Here is a 25,133-nt window from a genome sequence, read left to right as displayed (position 1 = left end):
ATATTGATAATATTGAGTCCTCTGATCCATGAACGTGTAACTCTCTACTTGTATCTTGACTTCACTCCTCAATGTTTTTCGTAGTTTTCAACATATAAATCTTTACAGTACTTTGTTACGTTGAGTATTGAATATTTTATTGGTGCTATATAGCAAATGGTGCTTTTAAAAATTTCAGTCGCCAGTTATTCACTGCTGTGTATAAAGACAAAATTCAGTTTTGTATAGTGATCTTATATTTTCCAACCTTGGTAATGTCATTTACTAGATCTAGTAGTTTTTTTGTAGGTTCTTTTGGATTTTCTACTTAGATTGTTATGTTTTCTGTGAGGAAAGGCAGTTTTATTTCTCCTCTCCAGTATTATTTGTATTTTTTTCTGTGCCTTACTGCATTAGCTAGGATTTCTATCCAGTATGATGTTGAATACAAGTGGTAAGTGTGGTTGCCCTGCATTGTTCCTGATCTTAAGAGGGAAATCATTCAGTCTTAACACCATTAAGTATGAGGTAGCTATAGGTTTGCTCTTCTTTTTCTCTTCTTTTTTTTTTTTTTTGAAGATTTTATTTATTTGTCAGAGAGAGTGTGGGCAAGCAGAGGGAGAAGCAGGTTCCCCGCTTAGCAAGGAGCCCGATGTGGGACTCATCCTAACACCCTGGGATCATGACCAGAGCCAAAGGCAGATGCTTAACTGACTGAGCCACCTAGGCATCCCTATAGGTTTTTTTCATAGATGTTCTTTATCAGGCTGAGGAAGTTACCTTTCATTTCTAGTTAACTTGAGTATTTTTAAAAATCAGGAATGGCTGTTGAACAAATGTCATACTTTTTCTGCATCTATATAAATAATTGTATGGATTTTCTTCCTTTGTCGTTATTGTCAGTGGCGTTGCTTGAGTTACAAATGTTGAACCAACCTTGAATTTCTAGACTAAATCCCCTGGGACCATTATATATTATTCTCTTACATTTTAAGGATAAAAATTGTAGTTAGATGCCACAAAGTTGTTGGCAATTCCTTAATCATATGTGTGTTTTACAGGTCACTAGAACCACCTCTGTCTTTATTAAGGGAAGTTCTAACCTTACCTATAATGTAATATAGGTAAAGTGCTTTTCTTCATCTTCAGTTGTTCTTTAAGCCATCAAAAGAGCAAGGGAACGGGCAACAAATATAGCAGGTGTCTTTGTACTAGGCAATGAGTACATTTTATTTACTTAAACCTTATTTAATGGGAAATTGAGGTCCAACAAATAATTTGTACCATTGAAGTCTTGCAGTAAATGGTTACGGTCAGAACTTAAATGCATGTTTGTTTGGTAAAACTCCTATCAGCCCACTAGATTATATTGCCTCTCTCTGGTAATGAATGCATGTGTGGGGGGTGTTGGGGGTGGGCAGAGACAAGGGAGGGTGGGGGAGAGAGTGAGATAAGAAAAGGGAGAAATGTTCTACCACCTTTTATTGCTATTTGAAAATCTGGGCTTTTAGATATCTTGTTTGTTTGGGTTTTTTTTAAAGATTTTATTTATTTATTTGAGAGAGAGCCAGAGAGAGTGAGCCCAAGCAGAGAGAGTAGCAGACAGAGGGAAAAGCTGAGCAGGGAGCCTGATGCCTGGCTCGACCCAAGGACCCTGGGATCATGACCTGAGCTGAAGGCAGACACTTTAGCCGACTGAGCCACCCAGGCACCCTGGATAGCTTGGTTTTATATCTCAACTCTGCCATTTACTTGATTTGTGGCACATTTGTCTCCCTGAGACAAATTTTTTTTTTTAATCTGAAATGTAGAGGCACCTGAGTGGCTCGGTCGGTTAAGCGTCCAACTCTTGATTTCGGCTCAGGTCATGATCTTGGGGTCCTGAGATCAAGCCCTGCATTGGGCTCCAATCAGCAGGGGAGTCTGCTGGAAATTCTCTCCCTCTGCTCCTCCCTCCCATTCACACCTGTGCTCGCTCTGTCTCTCTCTCTCAAATAAATAAATCTTTAAAAAAGTCTGAAATGTAAACTGTTAGCACAGGTTGTTATGAGGAGTACAGATGGTATTCATAAAGTGCCTTGCACATAGAATGTGCTCAATATAGTCGTGTCCAATGTGCTCAATATAGTGGTGTCCATTACTATCATTAATTTCTTACCAGGAAATGCGTTTTATAACTGGAAATAATTAATTTGGGTTTGGAAAATGCCAAATGGGACTTAAGATGATTTCTGTAGTTTATTCAGTTCTTTTACCAAAATAGCCTACAGCAAGTTCCTTTTTATGAAAATGGACTTAATTTCCTGTACTTTTTACCTACCTCCTCCCTAAGTCAAAACAATACCAATTTACTAGATCATTTTGCAAATTCGGAAGGTTTAAAAAGTACAGCCGAATGCTTTAGGCTCTGTGCTTGTGTGGTCTAGAAGTGATTGTCTTAACCAGGACTAGAGATGCCATTTTCATTTTACATGGGCAACCAACCATGGATAGCTAGCTCTAGTCCCTTGGCTCATGCAGATCTGACCATTTCTGAATCACTGAAACCCACTTCTCTAACTTGCACAAGCCAGCTCAGACTATTTGAAGGTAATGATTCCTATCTTCAGTAAGGTGGTTTTGGTTATCACAAGTAGGGCCCAAGAGCTGTGTTTTTATCAGTCAAGTCAGGGAGGTAACAATTAAAAAAAAATGACTGAGTCTAAGAAAGGGCATCAGGCCATCATCAAATGACCTTTCAGTGTCCAGGACCTCAGGAGGGCTGTTGGCTCCGGCTGTGGCTCCAGCTGCGGCAATCCATGGCTTCTGGGAACTGATTCTCATTGTTATTTAATTTCCTAGCAGTATCCTTCCAACTAAAAGTGCTGTTTGACAGTAAAGGAAAGTCTATTGTATTTCGGGATTTTTGTATAATATCACACCATTGCTTGGTGGTGTTGTAAATCAGAATTGGTAATCATTAGTCCTTTTAAATCAGGTTTATCGAACTGTGATCATTTTACAAAATACCGTGTATATGTTTACTGTACACAGTTTGATGGGTTCTGAACATATGCATACACCCTTGAAATCATCACCACAATCAGGGTAAATGTACATATTCATCATCTCCCAGAGGCTCCTCCTGCTGCCCTTATATTTGTTTGGGGGGTGGGGGAATAGGAACTCCTAAGTTGAGATCTACCATTCTAACAAATTAGTGACAATACAATAGTTCACATACACTGTTTTCAAAGCACATTGACCACATCTTCTAATTTAATTTTCACCTTATAAATTAAGGTCTTATTTCTCCTTTATGATGAAAAAAATAGACCTTAGCAATATGTTTTCTCAAAGATCACCGATATTGCACCAGCATCCGGAACCCAGTTCTGATTTTTGTTCAGTGTTCTTTGCATAAGACCTCTGGGCCTTGATCCTTATGTGACTCTAAACTTCATTGACCTGGTAAACATTCAAGAACTAAATAACTAATGACCTTTGTCTTTGCAATTAGGATCAGCAAATGTGATTAGATGCCGGGCTTCAAAGAGAGTTCATGAAATACCTAATTAGTGGAGGATAAAGTTTGAGGAGTAACTTCTACCCGTCATACATGCGACTTTCTTTTTCTAGATTGGCTGGCTAGACAGAGTTCCAGTGTCCAAGCAGGAATGTTCAAAGGCTGGTCATTAAACTTTTGAAAGGTGGTTTAATTTAAAATGTTGGGCAGTAAGGTGAGGCCCAGCCTGATAGATTTGCTGGGGTCTCTTGAGTAACTACTTTCTGTTAAACAGTATTCTTATCATTACGGGGGCATAGAGATTAAAACAAAAAAAAAATTTAAAAATCTGATTCCACTCATTAGGACTTGACAAGCTAGCAGACAAGATGGAAACATATGCAAAGAGCCTTTCATATTGTGCTTCGTCTAGTCCATCCTCCATTCTGCCAGTGGAACAATCTTTTGAAAACACATACCCTTTCCCTGCTTAAAACTTTCTGGTGGTTCCCTGTCTCCCAGAGGAACATGTCCAAGTTTCTTATCAGACATACATAGCCTTCTCTGATTTGGCCCAGATTATTCTCGCTCTGTACCCATAGCTCCACAGCAAGCTCTAGGCACATACCACTCCTTGGGGCACTCAGAGCAGCTCATGATTTTTCATGCCTCTGAGTGTTTACTCATGCTGGGCGCTCTGGAGAATGCTGTCTTCATCTGGGTCCTCTGAGAAGCAGAAATTTAGGATTAAACTGGCAAGGATTTTGTTAAGGAAAACTACCACCTGTGTGAAAGACCAGGAGGAGGGAGATGAGAAGGATGGGAGTGCCATTAGTCTATGATGCAAGTCTGACCCCTAGTGAAGAGAAGAGAGAGTAGCTTAGGCAGAAGCTTTCTAGGCTGCTATGCCGTTGAAGGAAGGTTCAGAAGAGCCTTTGGGTAATCCAGGTCAGTGGAGTCCTACCCCTGCTGTATTCACTCATGGGTCGGGTGCAGCCCATTGGAAGTATGGCTTCAGCACAAACATTAGGATGAATTTCTGAGGCAGCAGCTCAGTTGTGCTGCCTGTAATTAGAGGCCTCTTAGACTCCGTAAATACCTTTCTTCTTCCAATTCCTCTCACTTGTCCTTAAAAGGCCAGCTTTAAATAAATGCTTCCTCTTCGGGGGAATTTCTCCTTGAAGGAAATTCTCAGTAGGTCACATGATGGGCCCGCTGCCTACAATGACCATCCCTTAATTTCTGCCTGGTTAATCCCTAATACACTTATTTGAACCCCTACTAGCTATTACGGAACAAAAAAAACTAGGAGGTGGTCAGGAAATATTTGTTGAATGAATGAATGAATTGGTAGGACTTGGATGAGCAGATCTAAAGGAGAAGATAAGTTGAGGCAAAGTGAACTGCTTGAGCAAAGCCATATTGGGAGAAGAATGAAGAATTTATTCTGCCGTTTTCTTCTTTGCAAATGTGTCCCAAACCCGTCATTTTAGGGAAAGTATATTATGATGCAAAACAGTGGGGGAAGGAGTATCTTCCTGGCACTTGAAAATGATTCATATTTGAGAACTTTGTTGAGAACAATGTTTTGAATATTTCCTGAGAGACTTCTTTCCTGAGAGGAAACAGTTGATGGAAATGGAATTTTACTGCTGCCAGGAAGAGTGTGATAAAGATCAAATCTCATACAACTACTACCAGAATAGAAATTTCCATAGAGCAAAAAGATTTCAAAGTCCCACCTAATGGCTCATATGTATTTAGTATTCATTGCAGCTGAACTGTAATTCTGTAATGGAATTTGACCAATTTGGACACTCCAGTTTGTAATGTATGAATTAGTGAAGACTCATTCATCTTGACGTTTGCTGACTGCCAAATGTTGGTCATATTTCTGATGGAAAGAAACAGAGAGCTGGCCAGCATCCCAAATCTCAGTACCGCTGACGGCCGGCCACCGGCACATATTGCCAGAGGAAAGAGACATGCTGAAGATAAGGTCCCACAAAATCACTATCAGCAGCTAGAGATTTAGCCCCTTATCCTTATGTAATGGTCTACCCCAGTGACCTGGGTTGGACCATGTATGAAGCCAGTGCTCCTTTTTGCCCAGGTCCATGTCTGTCCTATGCAGTCTCCCTCATGTCTTACTTCTCCAGAGTTTCCACTTGAAGGAATCTGGGTTTCTTATCTGCAGTGTGGGGGTGAATAATGGCACCTCCATCACAGGCTTGTTGTTAGGATTCAACCAGGTAATTCATGCTAAGGGCTTAGACTGTGCTTGACATAGAGTATTTATGCAATAAATGGTAGCTAGGTTTTATTATGATTATGCAGTAGAAGCAGGGGTCTGAGGGTAAAACTTATATTTCTCTATGAGTATTGTCAAAGTGGGTTCTTCATGGATTTGGTGAGTGCCTGTTCTGTGATAAAGCAGCAAGAGACTCTAGGGACTTGGGCTGTTATGCCTGTTCTGTAATTAATCTAACACAGTTGCTGATATCTATCTCTTCTCTCAAGTGAGGACAGTTCATTTTGGCTTATACATAAGCAAAACCACTTGCTCCTCCGCTGTAGCCTGACCTACTGTGGAGTACTTCTTTTTCTCATTGACTTATCTCTCTCACCTTCAGATTTCTATTATAATTCTTCTTGAGGTGCGTATAACTACTGTGTCCCAGACGTGTGAAAAAGATGGTTGCATGATGCATTCCCTTCCATGATGTTTGTTGATCGGGTTGGGAAGCTTTGACCTACTATCCTTTGTCTTACATATCTTTTCCATTTTAGTAGAATAGTTCACTTGGGATGGTATTCGTTTACTTCTGTCTTTCACTACTACCGGTTGTTAATTTCACCAAAGAGCTTCCCCTTTATGTGTGTTTATACACATCTCTGTCTCTCTCTTTCTCTCTTTTTTTCCCCCCCAGAAAACAGATTTTGTTGTTGTTGTTGTTGTTAACATATAATGTATTACTTGTTTCAGGGGGTACAGGTCTGTGATTCATCAGTCTTAGACAACACACAGCGCTCGCCACAACACATACCCTATGCAGTGTCCATTACCCAGCCACCCTGTCCCCCCACTCTCCTCCCCTTCAGCAACCCTCAGTTTGTTTCCTAAGATTAAGAGTCTCTTATGGTTTGTCTCCTTCTCTGGTTTCGTCTTGTTTCATTTTTTCCTCTCTTAACCATCTTCCTCCTTTCTTTCAAGTCTTGCCATTACATCAAGAACTATTCCTGTCTTGTCTTTAAAGCCAAAAATATGAATCGAAATGAATTACGAGCGATAGGGAATAGAATATTACTTTCAATAGATGTGTACCAGGGCAAAGGAAAGCCATAAATTTAAAAGGGCGGAAAGTAGTATTCGAAGTCCCAGAAGTATCAACATGTCCAAATCTGAACTCACTTATCTCTTCTCTAAGCCTTTGGCAGTCAACTCCTAAGATGTATCTCAAATGGGTTTATCTCCTCACTCCCACTGTCCTTGCTCTGACCCTCATCATCTTTTATTTTTAGAGGCAATACCTTCTTTCTTATCTTCCTTCTGGTTCCCTCTTTTCCCCAGTCTGATTGTAATGTCACAAGAGGGTGTTTGCTTTCTCAGTTTTTTTTTATTATAAGACTATGCAAGGATTCAACAAACCAAACAACCAAATACAGAGCTTAATACAATATTACAAGGCAATCATACTTAAAATCTCCATCCAGATAAAAAAATAGAACCTTGAAGCCAGCCCAGAAGTCCCTCCAGGTGCCCCATCCCAGTCGTAAACCCACCCTCCATCCAAAATAACTATTATCCTGAGTTTGTTTTTTTTTTAAGATTTTATTTACTTATTTTGAGAGAGAGCTTGCTGCACAAGTGGGGGGAGGGACGGAAGGGGAAAAAACTCTTTTTTTTTTAAAGATTGTATTTATTTATTTGACAGAGAGAGACAGCCAGCGAGAGAGGGAACACAAGCAGGGGGAGTGGGAGAGGAAGAAGCAGGCTCCCAGTGGAGGAGCCTAATGCAGGGCTCCATCCGAGAACGCCGAGATCACGCCCTCTGCCGAAGGCAGACACTTATCGACTGCGCCACCCAGGTGCCCCGGGGAAAAAAAACTCTTAAGCAGACTCCGTGCCCAGTGGGAGCCCAAGGCAGGGCTTGATCTCGTGACCCTGCGATCATGACCTGAGCCGAAACCAAGAGGCAGATACTTAAGGGACTGAGCCACCTAAACGCCCTTACCCTGACTTTTAAAGTAGCTATTTTCTTGGATTTCTTTATCACGAGGGTGCTTTTTAAAAAACATGAGTCTTGCCATGTTCGATTACCTCTATGCTAAAGCCTAAGGGTGCTGAAATTCCTCTCAGGTGTTCTCGGGCGTTCTGTGGAGCCTCCTTTCCATGACTCCTCCTTTCCCCAGTACCCTGGTCTCTGGCCATACTGGATTATTTGCAGACTCCCAGGTAACTCAAGACACCTCTAGGGGTTTGCCAGATATCTCCAGGTATTTGCTCCTTCTGTTCCCGCTTTCTGAAGTTGTCTTTTTTCCCATTCCCTGATGAAGTCCTAGACCCAACTCAAATGGCTTTTCTTCTGTGAAGCTGTCCTGAATCTCCCCTCTCAGACAGTTCCTGGGCCAGAATGAATCTCTTCCGCCTCTGAGCCCTGTGCCCATTTTAGCATTTTACACATACTTCTGTTTTTACCATTTATCATTGTCTCTGGTACCTAACATTGCTTAGTGTGTAGTAAATGTTCAATAAATGTTTGTTGAGTGAATGAATCTATGCCGATGCTCTTTAAAGGCCTTTCAGGGTGTCATATTTTCTTCAGAATTGACCCAGAAATTATATACTTAATCATATGATCAAGCTTGCTTTTCCTTAGGTATTCCTGTTAACACATTTAAGAAAAGTTGTTTTAGGGTGCCTGGGTGGCTCAGTCGTTAAGCGTCTGCCTTTGGCTCAGGTCATGATCCTGGAGTCCTGGGATCGAGCCCCATATTGGGCTCCTCCACTGGGAGCCTGCTTCCCCCTCTCCCACTCCCCCTGCTGGTGTTCCCCTCTCGCTGTGTCTCTCTCTGTCCAATAAATAAATAAAATCTTTAAAAAAAATTTTTTTTATTTTGTTAGTAACTAGTATTTCCAGTATTTGGTTTTACTGTTTTTTTTTCTTTTTTAAAGTTTGCTATTTTGCCCACATTATTAGTCAAATAGGCCTTTTTCAGTTTTTTTTGGCTACCTACACATCATTTTCATTGTTTTCATGGTAACAGGTAGTAATTATTGAGCTCCAGCTATGTGCCAGGATCTGTCTGTGCATTCATTATATACTGACTCCTCTCCATATTTTCAGTGGGAACTGATGAAACAATGTAAAGTCATTAAAGCTTTCAAGGGGTAAAGGTAGGGTTCAAACCCAAGCAGCCTATCAATGTAAAACTCTTGTTCTTTTTACCGTTCCGTGTTACCTCTTGATAAGAAAGATAATGTGTTCCCAGTTGCAACACAGTGGGTTTTTGCAAGGCATCTGTGGTGCATGGCTGATTTGTGGAAGTGTGTTACCTGTTACCTTCCTGGATTCTAGTCAGTTCTTTAACTTCTTTATTGCTTCTGTTCAGGATCCTGTTACCTGTACTGTCATTAGGTGTGTTTAGCTTGTGGTTAATGGGCTGCAGCCTGGTCAGTGGTTCTCAGTGAGTGACTGAGCCACAAATGACATTGCTCTTGTATTGACCTGTGGATCTTCTCAGCCACGTGTATTATTTAGCCTATGGCTGCCACCTTAAAGGTTGTTACCACCACAAATGATACAGCCTGTGCTTGGCAGGGTGGTAAGTTGTGTCTTTTAAAATATCAGTCAATAATTTTTTTCTTTTTGAAAATTTTTTAATTTATTTGACACAGAGAGAGAGAGCACAAGCAGGGGGAGCGGCAGAGGGAGAGGGAGAAGCAGACACCCCGCTGAGCGGGGAGTCCAACATGGGGCTCGATCCCAGGACCCTTGGGATCTTGACCTGAGCTGAAGGCAGATGCTCAACCGACTGAGCCACCCAGGTGCCCCCAGTCATTAATGTTAATTGCTATTTCTTAACTTCCCTTTGAAGGTGCTAAAAGGAAATCCAAGTATAAATAATTAAACAATGACGTGGAACAATGCCAGTAGAGGAATGGTTTTTTTGTTTTTTTTAATTTTTTGAAAAGATTTTGTTTCTTAGAGAGACCATGGGGGGCGGTCACAGGGAGAGGGAGAAGCAGACTCCCTGCTGATCAGGGAGCCCAGCATGGGGCTTGATCCCAGGACCCTGAGATCATGACCTCGCCTGAAGTCAGACACAGCTTAGCCAACTGAGCCACCGAGGTGCCCAGTCATTAATGTTAATTGCTATTTCTTAACTTCCCTTTGAGGCGCTAAAAGGAAATCCAAGTATAAACAATTAAACAATGATGTGGAAGAATGCCAGTAGAGGAGTGGTTTTTTTTTTTATAATTTTTAAAAGATTTATTTCTTAGAGCATGAGGGGGTGAGGGGGGGTCAGAGAGAGAGGGAGAAGCAGACTCCCTGCTGAGCAGGGAGCCCAGCATGGGGCTTGATCCTGGGACCCTGAGATCATGACCTCAGCTGAAGTCACAGTTTAACCAACTGAGCCACCCAGGTGCTCCCAGGAATGGTTTAATAGTTGATACCACACATGGGCCATGGGCCTTACAGAAACCCAGACCAGGGACCCTTTAAGAATTGGGTCTGGGACAGCAGCGGTAGGGCCTGAGCCCTTGCTGGTCACTGGCAAATGGGTGGAGAGGAACACAGATGCATGATGTGTGCCCGGTGTGGGTGTGGGTGTGTGGTAGTGTCAGTGTCTTTTTTCTCTTGGTAGTATGTTCCATGGATAGGTCAGTGCTCACCTGCTAGCATTTCTTCTCTGTTTTAAAGAACTCTCTTACTGCATTTTGGTTTTTACAGTCAGCTTTCCATTTCAGTAAATTACCAGGATTAATCTACAATGTTTGGTTGTGTTTATTGCATGTAACTTTTTCTTTAAACTAACAGCAATGACAGCTAAATGCTAGGTGCTGTTTCAAGTGCTTCACACACAGTTATCTCCCAGAATCCTCTCACAAATCCTTGGAGGTGCGTGATACTATTATTCCTGCTGCAAAGCTCTGGATGCAGATGTGTTATCACTTGCAGCTTAGATTTCTTCTTAAGAAGAAAGTCATTGTATTAGGAATTCGAACTGCACTTTCTGCCTCAGGTTCTGCTTTGTTTGGAAAGAGAACTTGAAAAACTTGGTGTGGCTGGTAGGGTGCTTCTGGAGATAATGGTTTTCTCTAGGATCACTTATATGTAATCATTTCAGGAAAAAACACCATTTTTGTTGATGTTCCTCTTGTTAGAAAAGTGGCTCTGGTGTTTTCTTCCAGTTGATACTTTAACAATAACTTTTCTAGTAAGTTGGGAGTGAAGGTTCAAGGTTAGGTGTTGCTGTTCTTGTTTCTTTTCCCAAACTTCCCTACTTCCTATTACAGTCTAAGCACTAGGGAAGGTTTTAGTGGCTGGTGGCAGACCGTTTGGCTCTTTTATTAGTTCTTGATAACTGCAGATGAAATATTGTGTTTTCTTGTCAGGTAAAATGTATAAGGCTGCTGTTCACTTGACAGGAAGAATGAGCTAGAAGCACTTCTCAGGGAAAAGCATTTCTGAGAAAACTTGTGACTTTTCCTTTTTCATTTTCCAACCTTGTCCTCCTGTGTCCTAAAGAAAATTCCACACTTCCCCAAAGGCCAGGGTACTCTTCAGGTTAATAACGCTCCAGGATTATTGTCATTGTTCTCAAAGAATCCCCAGGTTGGTATCTTGTTTTCCCTGAGGAAGGTTCTTCAAAGGTGCTTTTCTTTGCTTGGTTAAAGAGCATGAGAAGACCAATACCAAGACAGTGGCTAGCTGAGAATCCAGGTAGATCCTAGAAATGGATATTAAAATACCGAAGTGTGTGCAATTTTATTCTGAGTACGTGACATTTGGTTTCATCTTCTTTTCCCACAATGGAAGTAAATAAACTGGTAAAGAAAGTGGTATGATGGCAAGAGAATTGGGTCCTAAATTTGGCTTTTCCATCAAAGAATGAGATTAGGAGGAGGAGGAGGAAGTGGTAAGAGAGGGAAGAAAATTAAATTAGACAAGACATTTGGCTGGTCGTGTAAATAGATGTCAAGATCCATGTACCATCTGCTGGTAAAGTTAAGCAAGAGAAATTAGGAAGCCTTACTGCAGAGCCAGATCCCCTTTGGTTTGCCTTTCCCCTCATTTTGTCTGATTAGGGTCATATATGGATGTGATCCCCAAGTCTTACCCCCAAAGACTGGGATTCATGAGGTTTGGCTTGGGGCAGAGAGCTCTGCATTTTGACCAAGTTCCCTGGGGATTCACTTTTTGCCCTTCTCAGAAACATCCTTTGAGAAAACCTGGATTCAGCCTGGAGTTCACAAACCCCATAATTGTTCATCCTTTGGGGAGAACACCTGGAATCAGCACTGAGTGTTGGTTTACAGTCACACACAGCCACTTGTCCTCTTAAAACCTTTGCCAAAATGGGCACCAGTGTCTCTCTCTTCAGTTTGGGAAAATCAACTTTGTATATTCATGTGGTTGCTAATAATAGCTAGGGTTTACTGAGTGTCACGTGTACGCGACAGGTATTCTTTCAGTAATCTGTAGAAAAACCTGGTGAAGAGGGATGCCTGGGGGGCTCGGTCAGTTAAGCGTCTGACTCTTGGTTTCAGCCCAGGTCAGGATTTCAGGGCCATGAGATAGAGCCCCCGCATCACTCCACATCAGGCTCTGTGCTCAACAGGGAGTTGGCTTGATACTCTTTCTGTCCTCTTCCCTCCCCCCTCCTCCCCCACCTCACATGTGTGCATGCACTCCCTCTCTCTCAGATAAATGACCTTTTTAAAAAAGAAAAACCTGGTGAGATTTAAGTACTGTTATTTTCCATATTTTACAGAGAAGGAAACTGAAGCTCAAAGTTTAAATGACTTGTCCAAGTCACATAGCAGAGTTGGAAGTTAATCCAGATAAGCTGTGCCCATAGCACTCTGTTTCTGTTCTTAATGGTCTTCAGGCTCAAGGAATTGGAATCATAATAATCCTTGGTTCGGTACTCGTTGGAGGCACTGTAACCCCAGTGTCCTTGGAGCCAGTCAACTTTTTTTTGGTAATGCTTCAGAAACAAGCCAATTCAGTTTTGTGAAACTATTTTAATTGTGGTAAAATACACACAACAAAAATTACCGTCTTAACTACTTTTAAGTGTATGGTTCTGTGGCATTAAGTGCGTTCACACTGTTTTGCAATGGTTGCCACCATTCATTTTCAGAATTATTTTTATCTTGTAAAACTTCACATTAAAAAATTCCCCATTCACTCTTCCATCTCCTATCAACCACCACTACTTGCTGTTCTTAGGATGGAGCCAGTCAACATTTATGTTAAGAGTGCACCATTAATCTCCATTGTCATGCTGTTGATTTTTTTAGATAAAAATATTACAAATCAAGGGGCACCTGGGTGGGTCTGTCAGCTGGGTGTCTGTCTTTGGCTTGGGTCATGATCTTGGGGTCCTGGGATCGAGCCGGCTTCAGGCTCCCTGCTCAGCCAGGAGTGTGCTTCTCCCTCTCCCTTGGCCCCTCCCCTCCTGCTCATGCTTGCGTGCTCGCTCCCTCTCTCTCTCTCTCTCAAATAAATACATAAAATCTTAAAAATATTACGAATCAAACCCAGATTTACAAACATGTACTCGGTGTTGAAACAAAAAGCCATAGACATTTTAAATAGAATTTAGCATTCCTTGAACAATGTGCGATTGTATCAACGCACTTGAGGTCCGCCCTGCTGTATAAAACAACTATAGAGATTCATATTTGGCAACTTGCAGATAAGAAAGCTGCATTGAAAAGAAAAACAAGCCCTGTAGCTGGGTGGTTCCTTTACTCTTGGGAAGTCATTTTCTTTGGAAAATAAACACATTTCTGGTCACATGAATTCATGCAAATTGCTGCATCAGACTAAAAATTCATTATGCTCAGTAACTTTAAATAACTAGGTTGTATATTTGGGGATGCTTTGGACAAGGCAAAGCATTATATGCTAAAAGTGCTGATTATAAAAGCTGAAGCCCCACTTTTTCACTGAAGCCCCCTTCACTCATTCCACACATCAAATTTTTAAGTGACTTGTCCAGAAGTACCCAATACTTAGAAGATTGTATTGTCTAGATATAGTGGTGTAATACTTTCATTTCAAGCATTTGAAGATAAAGTTCCCCCACCCCACCCCCTTTTTCTTGTCTTTCTTGGAAAATCCTGAAAGTAGAAATTTCCTTTAATATTGTCATAGAGCAGATTAGATGACAGTACAATAGGACCATAGGAAACCCATGGGGGGAGGGAGAGTATTTGGTAGATTATAGGAACTGTTATAAAGTTGGATTTTTACTTGGTGTCTTGGTGAGTCTTCGTCTACATCAAGCTTACTGTTGATCATTTCAGATGCTGCTGTTGTTCTTTTGAAAGTTATTTTGGTCAAAATCCATTTTTAGTTGTTTAAAGATATCACTCCTGTACTTTAATTCCTTGGGTTGTCTTAAAATACTCAAGTTACGTCAGCCAAGTACAGACTAAAGTACACTTTATTAATAACATAGAATTTAGATAAATTTTTATCTAATCCTTAAACCAATAACAGTGATTTCTTTTAATCCAGGGTCTGTCTCTTTAATTTGCATTTTAGGTAACTAGGATAGCTATATTTGAGAAAAATTTCTTTGGCAATCAATAGTATTTTTTTAAGTTGAAAAGTATTCTATGTGGTTAAACGTTTAAACTAGAAGGTATAGGAACGCCTGGGTGGCTCAGTCCATTAAGCCTCTGACTCTTGATTTCCACTCAAGTCCTGAGGTCAACCCGCCTCAGGCTCTGTGCTTAGTGGGGAGTCTGCTGGAGATTCTCTGCCCCTCCCACTGCGCGTGAGCGCTCTTTCTCGCTCAATAGATGAATCTTAAAAAAAAAAAAAAAGCTAGAAGGTATAAAAAAGTTGACATCACTCTTTCATTTGCAGCCCTATTCCTCAGAGGTAACCACTGTTAAATTTCTTATTTATGTTTGTTGGAGTATAAACACACGTGCACGCATATGTTTTTTCTATACAGTTGGTGTCATACAATATATCGTATTTTTCAATTTGCTTTTTTACCTAATATATGTTAGAGATGATTGCATATTGGTACATATTAAGCTACTCATGTATTTTAACAGTTACACAGTAGTCCATTATTTGACTATTCCATAGTTAAATAGTACTCTCCTGATGGACTTTTGGATTTATTTAGTTCATTTTTTAAATATTATAAACAATGCTGTTAAACATTCTGCATTTTACTCTTGTTTGTAGAATCACACAAACTATTTTTGTTTTCAAAGATTTTATTTATTTGAGCAAGAGAGAAAGCGTGAGCACAAGCAGGGGGCAGGGGCAGAGGGAGAAGCAGACCCCTCGCCGAGCAGGGAGCCTGACATCGCTCAATCCCAGGGCCCTGGGGGCATGACCTGAGCTGAAGGCAGATGCTTAAGCAACTGAGCTACCCAGGTTCCCCCACACAAGCTATTTTTAAACATTGGACTAATGATATTATTATTAAAAGCTTCTATTTTGATAGTTCTATTTGATACTTCATAATTTGAAAATAAAGCCCCTGTAAAAACAACTTTTGGAGCAATAAGAATGAAAATCATCATCACATACTTGAACATATATATCTAAAATTGTGTTTAAATATTATTTTGAGGGGCTCCTGGTTGGCTCAGTTGGTTAAGCATTTGCCTCCGGCTCAGGTCATGATCCCAGGATCCTGGGATCAATCCTGCATTGGGCTCCCTGCTCAGCGGGGAGTCTGCTTCTCCCTCTCCCTCTGCCCCTCACCCCTGCTTGTGCTCTCATATGTGCATGCTCTCGCTCTCAAATAAATAAATATTATTTTGAATAATAATAGCTGTCGTTTAATGATCACCAACATTATATAATCCTCACAACACTCTGGAGTAGGTGCTATTATTGTTCCCAATTTATAGGTGAGGTAACTGATTAGAGAAAGGTTAAATGTCTTGTTCAAGGTCCCACAGGTAGTGAGCATCAGAGTGAAAGCTCCAAAACAGTGTGTGTTCAAAAATAAAAAGACAATCCAACTGAAAAATGGACAAAGGATTTTAATAGACAGTTCCTCCAAAGAAGATATACAAGTGGCCAAAAAACACATGAAAAGGTACTCAACATCATTAGTTGTTCAGGAAGTGCAAATCAAAGCTATAAGATACTATTTCACACCCAGTAGGGTGACCATTTGGAAGAAAAAAGGGAAATAACTAGTGTTGGTGAGGATGCAGAGAAATTGGAACCCACGGACCTTGTTATTTGGAATGCAAATGGTGCCTCATTGTGAAAAACAGCTTGCGAGTTCCTTAAAAAGTTAATCATGAAATTACCATATGACCTACCAATTCCACTCCTAAGTGTATGCCCAAGAGAAATGAAAACATATGTCCACGGAAAAAGTTTTACATAAGTGTTTGTAACAGCATTGTTTATAATAGCCAAAAGGTGAAAACAACCCAAATGTCCACCAACTCATGAATACATGTTTATACAATGGATATTGTACATCCATAGTAAGGAACAAAGTACTGATACATGCTACGATACGGATGAATCTTGGAAACGTTATGCTAAGTGAAAGAAGCCAAACACAGAAGACCACATGTTGTATGATTCCATTTATAGAAAAGGCTCAGAATAGGCAGAAAGTAAATTACTGATGACCTGGGGCTTGGGGGAGGTGGGGAGTGACTGCTAACAGTTAACAGAGGTTGATTATAGGGCATGAAAATGTTATGAAACTGGATTGTGGTGATGGTTGCCCAACTTTGAACATACTGTAGACCATTGAATTATATATACCTTTAATGTATGGATTATATATATTGTCCAGTTTTATAAAACCATAGAAAGCCCTTAAAATATTGTCCTTAAAAGATCTGTCCTTGACTCTCTTTTTGTGGGGCGATGTGCAAAGTCATGCCCTCAGTTGTCAAATGTGGGCAGGTGAAGAATAAATCTCTTTACCAGCCCAGTACTCTCCTGAGCTATGGACCCGTATTTGGGACTGCCTACTGCAGAGGTCCATTTGGCTTTCCTATAGGCCCCTCAGAAGCAACACTATGTCCAAAACAGCTCATTATCACCTTTATTCACAGATCTGGTCCTCCTGCTTTCCCTGTGTGAGTGGGTGATGCCACCATTTGCCATCATCCAAGCAATAGGCCTCCAAATCCTATCAGTTCTTTGCTCAAACAACTCCATTTACTCTTTACCGTCCTCAGAGCAGCAGCTTGTGGTCCAGTCCCTCAGTAGTTTCTGCTAAGGTCACTGCAGTCATTGGTCCCTGTCCTGCCTCACCTCTCACCATTCTTTTCCTTACACATTTTCCTTCAGCAATAGGACAACTCCTGTAGGTCACTCAATCATTCCATGCCATCTTCTGTCCTTGGGCCTTTGCACATGCTGGATCCTCTGCTAGATCTTCCCTCTTCTTAGTCTGTCTAGCCCCTACTCACCTTGGTAAGACTTGTTTCAGGCATCACATTCAGTAATTTGTTGCCAGCCCCTAACTTGTTTTGAGTTAGGCACCCTTTCTGCCCCCTCTTCCCTGTAGCTCTTCTGAAGTTACATTCACCACTCTGGGTTATAATGATCTATTTGAGTGCCTGGCGTTTTAGAAACTACAGCCATGGGGGAAATCCTTAGTTTCTTTGTGTCCGTGTGTGAGCAAAGTGGGGAGTCCCTCCTTTAGTCATGATGTCTCCTCAGGGAGGCCTTCCTTCGAAATTGTGACCTCCCCGAACACTTTCCTTCTTTAATCACTGCTCTTTAGAACTTCCTACTATCTACCATACTATATATTTTACTTATTTGTTTATTGACTGTCTTCTACTAGAATACAAGCTCCATGAGGATTTTTGTTATCTTTTGTTAACTGCCCTGTTCTCACAGTCTAAACCAGTACCAGGCACATGGTAAGCACTCAGTGAATATTTGTTGAGTGATTTAAAGAATGTTCACTTCAGCTGCCTTGGAGAGTATATGTTAAGAGTGTACCATCTAGGTGCATCTGGGTGGCTCAGTCGATTAAGTGTCCAACTCTTGACTTTGCCTCAGGTCATGATCTCAGGGTTGTGAGATTGAACCTGTGTGGGCTCTGCACTGGGTGTGGAACCTGCTTAAGATTCTCTCTCTCAGCAGCACCTGGGTGGCTCAGTTAAGCATTTGCCTTCAGCTGAGGTTATGATCCTGAGGTCCTAGGATGGAGGCCCACATCGGGCTCCCTGCTCAACAAGGAGGCTGCTTCTCTCTCTGCCTCTCTCCTCACTCCTGCTCTCTTGCTCTCTTTCAAATAAATAAAATCTTTAAAAAAAAAAAAGAAAAAAAAAGATCCTCTCCCTGTGCCCCTGCGTGTGCGTGCATTCTTTCTCTTCTCTCAAAAAAAAAAAAAAAGTGTACTACCTGGAGCCGGAATGCCTGACTTCATATCCTGCTCATGACCTTTTATCTGTAAGCATGGACAGGTTACATAATTACTCTATGCCTCAGTCTCCTTTTCTGTAAAATGGGGCTAATAGTCATATTTACTACAAAGTTGTCATGATGGTTAAATAGGTCTATATAACATATTACAAGAGTACCTGGTACGTGGTAAGTGTTCGATAAGTAGTATTGTTACCCGTCTTTTAGGGTGTTGGCCTTAGAGAGATACTCAGTATAGCTACATGTTTATCTTTGCATTTCCAGAGCTGCGTCTAGTATTGTACACTTGAAAGTATCAAATAATTCTATGTGAAATAAAGGTTTGAATGGAATTTAAACAGATTTATCAAAACTATTTTGTCATATTAGTGTTTGGGGTTTTTAATAATTACTATAGCAGTCTGTGTTTAAATTAGATACATGAATAGCTCAAGGAAAACTATAAATCTTTTAGGCAAAAATGGGAACGTTTGAACTTCGGCTTTTATTAGAGCAGTAAGCCCACTCAGAGTCTGAGCTTAGAAGCCCGCCCCTTCAGTTTCTGAGGCATATTGATACTATTATAGAATTCCAAGCTGGGCTTGGGCTAGTGGATCTGTCTCACTTGAGATCCTTTTTTTTTTTTAACTCGTTGCTTCGTTTTCTTTTTTTTTTTAAGACTTTAATTTATTTGAGAGAGAAAAAGCGAGGGACAGAGCGTGAGTAGAGGGGGAGAGGGAGAAGCACACACCACCACCCCCACCGCCCCACCCCTGGTGAGGTGGGAGCTCGAGGGGGGGCTCACCTGGGATCGTGACCTGAGCAGACGCTTAACCGACTGAGCCAACCAGGCACCCCACCTTGCTTCATTTTCACAAGCTTCAAAGCCCTCCATCTCTTGCAGGTAGGAAAGAAATTGTTCCAGGCTTGTAAAGACTGGCATCTAGTTAGAATATTCTTTTTCCTTAAACCTGATGCTGAAAAGGCAGAAAACTATCCATCTTGATATTTTGGAAAGTGGAACTGTGTATGTACTAAGCTCCATCTGGCAAAGTAGTATTTAATTTTTTTCTCCCCAGAAAATGGAGACGTGGGTGGTGGGTGATAGAAATTAACACTTACTGAATGCCAACTGTGTATGGGTCAGGCACTATATGTGTGTTATTTTGTTGAATCCTTCTAGGAATACAGTATGGCTCCAATTTACGTATAGGACAAGTGAGGTACAGAGTGGTTAAGTAACTTGCCAAATGTGATATACCTTGCAAATAAGAGGCAGGGCCAGCGTTTTGACCCAAGGTGTTTTTGACCCCCAGTGTCTTGTATCTGTGACACGCTTGGGTAAGAAATCCTAGACCGTTGTCATTTATCTCAGATGTTGATAATTTGTCCTGATTGGCAAGTTTTTGCTACTTTTCAAAACTTGGCACAAAGTAAAAATAGCCTTGCTTTTCTTAAAGTTGTGAAACTTGTAGCACTATTCGTAAGCAGTTAAATCTCAAAAATATACTGGAAAGGATATTCAATGCGTGAATTAAAAATTAATAGCTCTTAAACTATAATATTTATATCACACATACGCTGATTGATTTTATGTAATGTAAACTACATAATTTTAGATATGCAAAGAATCTTCAACATGGTTACATATGTTTTAGTTATTCTAAAATACTTTTTTTGCTAGTACTTTTCTTTTAAAAATATTTTGAGGAATTTTTTTTCACCAGTTTTTGGAAATGTTGAATTTTCCATGAATACAACCTTCTTAGTCTCCCCTCTCGTTCCGAAGCAGTGTTTCTGTATATCATCAGTTGTTGACCTTTGAATAAAGCATCTTAGTAATTGCCTACCACTCAGGCTGCTGTGCGGCCCTGATGAGTGCTATTTTAATATGCTTCTCAGGAATGATGAAAACACATCTGTTTTCCTAAGTGGTAGAATTCATAGGTAAAATCACTTTGAAATTAAAGTCCACAGGTAACAGAATTCTCATCCCCGAACAAGGTTCTTTGTGGCACACAGAGTAATTACAGCAGATCCAACTATACTCCCAGAACCGGGATGTCAGTCTTTTGTCCAGTTTGTCTTCTCCTCCGGGGCTCTCTGTTCTTATCAAAACAAATCGAAGTGCAGTGTGTATTGCCAGTCCTGAAGAATTACTAGTTTCTGTGGTAACTATTTAATGCAGACGCAGGTGCTGCCGCTGTTACTCCGAGGTACTGCATGCCTAAGGCATTTTTAAAACTCTTACTGTGTTTTCGGCATGATGCTACTACTCAGGAAGAACTCTATACCTAGTGGTTTGCTTTTCCACTGTGGTTAGAGCTGCCATTTCTAATCGAGAAAGAGATTTATGGCCGATTCCAATTTGTATTCTAGCTCTGCTACTCCACTGGAAGACTTTGAGTGATTTAGTTATCGTCTCTGCCCCTCAGTTTCCTCCTTCCTAAATTGGGGATGATAAAACCTACTTCATAGCTTTGCTCTGATTGGCTATTATCCAGGATGACGTGATCTTGATTTATGCATTTGTTTAAGACAGTGTAGTATTGGGGTGAAGGTTGTAGGCTTGAGTCAGTTTATCAACATGCAAATCTTGGCTCTGTTTCTTTCTGGCCACTTAACGTTAGAGAAGTCATATAATCTCTTGGTGCTTCAGTTGCCTCTGGCCACTTAACGTTAGAGAAGTCATATAATCTCTTGGTGCTTCAGTTGCCTCATCTATAAAATGGGAAAACTAAGAGCCCCCTACTTCATAGGTTTGTCGTAAAGAGTAAAGGAGTTAATATGTATGAAATGCACTGGACAATACTTGGCACGCAGTAGATCTTTAATAGGTGTGAACAATTATCATTATTATTGTGTTCTCCACTTGCCGGCATGCAGTATCACTGTTTGCTATGCTCACTAAATTGAGAGCTCCTTGGAATATTAGACAGAATCTTATTCTTCTTTATATCCTCTGGACCTGGCAGATAATAGGTACTTAACTTTTAAGATATTTGAAATGGCTGAATTAGTGAGTGAAGGAATACTGTCATGCTTTCTCAGATTTACCCTTTCCCCCCTCTCCACTTGTTTTGGAACTAATCTCTTTCTACCATGACTCACATGGTTTTTGCAGCTGGGCTCACCATGTTTTCTAGAACAAAAATTGGAGTCTGAACTTGGTCCAAAAACAGAACAATCTTGTTAAATCCGTGCTGATATTCTGCCTTATTGCATATATGTCTCCTCCCTACTTAACTGTGAGGTAAGGGGTAGCGTCTTCTTCCTCTCTAGTCTCCAGCACCCAATGCAGAATCTAGGACATAGTAGGTGCGGACTTGAACAAAGTGTCTTCAGGCCTCCAGTAGATGAGTTCAACCTCATCATACTTCATCCCAGATGGGAATAAAGAGCTGCCCTTTCATGCCAATGATGGTTTCAAGGTTATTAGGAGCTGTGGGATCTGAATCTGATTTACTTTGAAGTAACACATTTTGAACCTCAAATGGGGCACGGTATATATAGAGGGAAGAGCCAGAAATAAGACATGTGAAAGAATTGTTTCATAAAATTAGATACTGATGCTTTTCGTTAGTGGTGATTCTTTTCTCTATCACTTATAAACTGTATAGCTATTTTATTGCTTTTTCTTTCTTGGTCTTTCCCAAATCTTTAAATGGTAAATTAGATTGGAAATCACTCATTAGCACTTTGCAGTCACCAGGCCAGGAAAGCTGGGGTCAACAGCACAGTATGCTGCGTCTCTTCACCTGCAGCAGCATGGAAATAACTTCTCTAATTATAGTCATTAAAAGGTTAATGAACTCTTCTGTTTTAAAAAAGCCTTTTTCATCTTATTCTCTTAAACAGTTTCTTTTCCTTTGTGTCATATATGCAGTTGATAATTGCCATTTACATACTCTTCTGCTTTTAAGCAATTGGTTTAATTTTTCATGTAACTAGACACATGCATCGTGTAAAATTGTGCATGTAAGGAGAGATCATTTTTCAGTCTACTAAAGAGATTCTCCTTTTCACTGTTATTCATGTGAGGATTGAGTGTGCCTGCCTTCTGGTAACACATTAAGGCTGCAGTATTTGTCTAGTTATAGGAATATTTAGCTCCTTCTTGTTTTAATTTGCTGGAGCATATGCATAAATCCAATCCTGGTAGAAAACTCCCTTTTAAGCACGTAAAAAAGAATCTTTTGTATTGTAAAAGTAATATATGTACATTTTTTAAAAAAGAAACCATTTTTGTCTTAACTGGCTTAACCGATTGTATTTCTTTGTTATCTTGAATGTAATTATCTTAAAAAGTTTCAGTTTCTAAAGTAAAAGCTTAAAAGTACTCATCAGGGGTGCCTGGCTGGCTCAGTCGGAAGAGTGTGCGACTCTTAATTTCAGAGTCATGAGTTCAAGCCCCACGTTGGGCGTAGAGATTACTGAAAATGGGGTGTCTGGGTGGCTCAGTTGGTTAAATGTCTCACTCTTGGTTTCAGCTGAGGTCATAATCTCATGGGTTGTGAGATTGAGCCCCTCCTTGGGCTCTGCACTCAGCAGGGAGTCTGCTTGAAGATTCTCTCCCTCTGCCCCTCCCCTCTTTCTCTCAAATAAATAAATAAGTAAATCTTTTTTTTAAAAAGATTACTTAAAAAAAAAAGTACTCCTCTCAGTGACTGCTAATGAATGGGTACCAGGTTTCTTTTTGGGATGGTGAAAATGTTCTAAAATTATGGGGCACCTAGGTGGCGCAGTCGGTTAAGCATCTGACTCTTGGTTTCAGCTCAGGTCATGATCTCATGGGTTCTGGGATCAATTAAACCCCGAGTCGGGCTCCATGCTGAGCATGGAGTCTGCTTGGGATTCTCTCTCTCTCCCTCTGCCCCTCCCGCTCGTGCTCTCTCTCTCTCTCAAATAAATCTTAAAAAAAGAGAAAATCTTCTACAATTAGATTGTGGGGATCGTCGCACAACATTCTGCACATACTGAAAACTATTGCATCATTAAACAAATGAATTCTATGATATGTGAAAGATATAGCAATAAAGCTGTTATTTTTAAAAGTACTCGTAGCACTGTTTTACCAGCTGTACCACTTACTAGCTGTCTATGTGGCCTTGAGCAAGTTGCTTTCCTTTCTTGCCTTGACTTCCTTACCTTTACGTGATGAGAATAATAGTACCTTCCTAATAGGTTGGTTGTGAGTACTAAATGAGGAAATACGTGTAAAGAGCTTAGAACTGCGCTTTGGAACGTAAGCCCTCAAAATTGCCAGTGGTTGTCATTGTTTTCCTCTGTGTGTAGAGCTCAGCGGAGAAATCTGGGCTGAAGATATATACCTTTTTTTAGTGTCATCAGCATGTAGATGATAATTAAAGCCATGCATGTAGATTAGGTTTCCTAGGGAGAGCATGCAGAATGGTAGAGGACAGAGAGCTGAGGGCTGAGTCTAGGGAAATACCAGCATTTAGTAATTTAATATGGGGGGCTGGACAAGCAGATTTGGCAAAGGAGACTTAAAAGGAATGTCCAGAGAGGTAAGAGGAGGTGTGATGTTGTGGAAGCAGAGGAGAAAACAGTCTTCCAAGAAGGAGATAGTAGTTTCATAGTGTCGGTATTAGAGAGGTTAAATAAGGAACTGTTCATTCAGTTTGGCAAGTTAGAGCTGTGGGAGTATAAGTTAGGGGTGTGGGCGTATGGGGGCAGGAAGCAGCTTACAGACAGAGGGCTGAATGAATGGAGAGAAGGTGAGAAAGTAGACATAGTGCATGTATTCTTTTGAGGGCGCTACAAATTCATTCAGCAATTATTTCTTGAACACCTACTATGTGCCTGGCCCTTCTCTACCGTAGTGGTATGCCAGTGAACAACACAAAACAAAAAATCCCTGCCCTAAAGGAGCTTTACTTTTAATATTGGGCTTATGTAGGGAAGAAAAGAGTTAAGGCTAGAAGAGGGTACTCTGTCAAGGAAAGTGTGTGAAATGTGTGTTTAAGAAAATCAGGACCCTAAGATACTTAAGCTAAGGAGGCATGGGGAAGGTAGAGAGTAGATGTGAAGTCATTGACAATAATGGGGAGATGGGATAATTATTGGTGCAAAAAGATGGTGCAAAAAAGAACATAGGGGGAAGCTCTTTAGCGGTCTTGAACAGGAGAAAAGTCCTCTTCTGAAATGAGGGGGGAAAGCTGATGTGCACACACAAGGAAATGTGAAGAAAGGCCCGCCGGATGACCCTGATTTTTTAAAGGGGTGTAGGAGCAAGGTCTCCCTTATAGAGAGGAGTGTGGTAGGGTACCTGAGGAGAGTCATAAAGCTTAGGGCATTTTGTGTAAGTGGAGAGTGAGATGAACAAGGACAGGTAGGTTTGTGGAGTGACACCGAGGAATTTGTAACGGCATCATTCTTCACATTAGTGTGGTTTTTATCAAAAACGGTTCTAGCTCCTTCATGCAGGAATAAAGAAAGCAGTTTCTGAGACTGGTCCTGGATTTAGGGCTTTGTAGGTCAATCATGGCAGAAAGCCAGTTTGGGAAGGAATTGAGGCTAGTGAGAGAATAGGTTCCATGAGTGAGCATGGTGTTCAGACTTCATAGGGGAAATAAAGGTAAGGAGTTTGGCAAATAGGATGGGATCAAGAGACTAGAGGTTTTAAAGAGCTTTTGTAGTAGGAGTGAAAGAGCTGAAAAGCTGAGAGAGAGACCTGTTTTTTGAGGTATCAGGGGTGAAACAGTAGGTGATAACAAATCCTAGTCTGTCCAAAGAGTAGCTGGCTAAAGTAGAGCAAAGGTGAAGATCCCTTAGAGCGAAAGAGGCCTGGAACTTGAAAATCTAGCTTTTTGGGTGAGTTGACCATGTGATTGATGGAATTTCCAACCGGTGTGGCAAGAGTTGGCATAGAGAATAAGACTAAAAGCCAAATTTCAAAGTCTCCAGTCATTATCACTATGTGATCAGAGAGCTGATTGATAAAGATAATGAAGGATAGTAAAGGTCACTAGAGATAGAGAAGTCCAGGAACTATGAAAGGAGTATGGAGTGGGTCGTTCACATGAACATTAAAATTTCATAGG

General features: G+C 40.8%; 1 protein-coding gene and 1 non-coding gene across 2 annotated transcripts in view; one reads left to right on the top strand and one right to left on the bottom strand.

The window, feature by feature from the left end:
- ATP11C (ATPase phospholipid transporting 11C) overlaps positions 1–25,133 on the top strand; it is a 182,979-nt gene that overhangs the window by 34,046 nt on the left and 123,800 nt on the right. The window lies entirely within an intron of this gene.
- LOC117797579 lies at positions 977–1,101 on the bottom strand. Its single transcript, XR_004622584.1, has one exon. It is a non-coding gene; the product is annotated as a U6atac minor spliceosomal RNA (small nuclear RNA).

The sequence above is a fragment of the Ailuropoda melanoleuca genome, chromosome X (assembly GCF_002007445.2).
Source record: "Ailuropoda melanoleuca isolate Jingjing chromosome X, ASM200744v2, whole genome shotgun sequence".
Classification (NCBI taxonomy): Eukaryota; Metazoa; Chordata; class Mammalia; order Carnivora; family Ursidae; genus Ailuropoda; species Ailuropoda melanoleuca.
This window is presented reverse-complemented; position numbering and strand designations above follow the sequence as displayed.